We start from the raw sequence: 1,505 nt of genomic DNA on the forward strand, positions 1-1,505 counted from the left end.
ACAGACATGAAATTACTCTGTCAGTTTGCTACAAACATTTCTAGATGCTTGCTTCCAATCCTTGTTTTGTTCTCCCCGTGGGCTGCGGCTGCCAGTCTGGGACCCGGCCGGTCTGGGGCCACCCCCAGGGAAGCACCGCTGGACAGTCGGTTGAACACCCCGCGCTGTCTCTCCAGCCCGGGTTTAAGTTTATTTATTTTGAGAGAGAGACAGAGAGAGAGACAGAGAGAGAATGAGTGGGGGAGGGACAGAGAGAGGGGGAGACACAGAGTCCAAAGCAGGCTCCAGGCTCCGAGCCGTCAGCACAGAGCCCGACGTGGGGCTCGAACCCACGGACCGCGAGATCATGACCTGAGCCGCAGTCGGACGCTCAACCGACTGAGCCACCCAGGCACCCAAGGGAATCTTTTCCCTTGTGACCCGGCCACGGAAGGCCCCGCTGTGGCCCGGAGAGCCTGAAAGGTGACTTAGGAAGACACGTGGCACCAAGCGCCTACACTCCAGGAACCGATGTTGTGCTTTTGGTGTCCATTTGTTGACTCTGATGAACATTAATGTGATGGCCCTTAGCATATGGCGCATGTGACATTAAAACAGTTATTATGACTGTGATCCATATGCTGAAAAAGTTACGTGGAAGCAGAGAAGATATGGAACAGACACAAATTAAACTTCTGGAGACACTGGAGAGTGCGCTGGACGGTGGGAAGGGCAGAGTAGTCTCCGCAGTATTACCTAGAAGGTGTTTCCACAGAAACGCTCCAGGCGGAAACATCCAGAGGCAAGAGAGAACTCTGTGACTGGGCTGCACCCACTGCTCATGGAGATATGGCACTTTCCTTGCCCGTCCAGCAGGTGATGGGCGTTGAGCTGTCCCCAAAGCCACGGCCAAACCTTGAGGTGGAGGCTGCGGGTAGGCCTATGCTTTCGTTTTGCCTGGGTCAACATTGAGACGTGGGGTCTCTGGGATGCTGGCAGGCGTATGCTTTGTTGTTTGAGAGATTGCCACTGTTTGTAGAATGGTGGTACCTTTTACAGTCCTGGCAGTTATGGGTGACGGCCCGGGGTCTCCCTCCTCTCCGGTCCCTGGCAGCGTCTCTCGTACGGATTGTGGCCATGCCCGCCCGCCCCTGTGAAGGGCTCCCACACTCTCCGGTCATCGATTGGCATTTTTAATACCTAATAACGATGCACATCTTTTCACGTGCATTAAACTATGTGCCTATCTTCATGGGTGAAGAGTCTATTCCGATTTTGGCCCATTAAAAAAAAAAACGGGTTGTTTGTCTTCTTTATTTTTTGGGTTGTGAAGGTTCTTTACAAATTCCAGATATAAGCTCTTCAGCAGGTATGTGATTTGCATATATTTCCCCGACTCTGGTTTGTCTTTTGATTGGCTTAATGGTCTCTTTCAGAGAGCACAAGTTTTTAGTTTTGATAGGACCCGATTTATCAAATCTGCTTTCCTGGATCATGGCTTTGGTGTCATATTTAAGAAATGTCGC

The 1,505-nt window shown here is 51.3% G+C and overlaps 1 non-coding gene across 1 annotated transcript; it reads right to left on the reverse strand.

The window, feature by feature from the left end:
- Positions 1 to 308: 308 nt before the first annotated feature.
- Positions 309 to 393, reverse strand: TRNAR-GCG. Its single transcript has one exon. It is a non-coding gene; the product is annotated as a tRNA-Arg (tRNA).
- Positions 394 to 1,505: the final 1,112 nt, after the last annotated feature.

Source organism: Prionailurus bengalensis, chromosome B4, assembly GCF_016509475.1.
Source record: "Prionailurus bengalensis isolate Pbe53 chromosome B4, Fcat_Pben_1.1_paternal_pri, whole genome shotgun sequence".
NCBI classification, from domain to species: domain Eukaryota; kingdom Metazoa; phylum Chordata; class Mammalia; order Carnivora; family Felidae; genus Prionailurus; species Prionailurus bengalensis.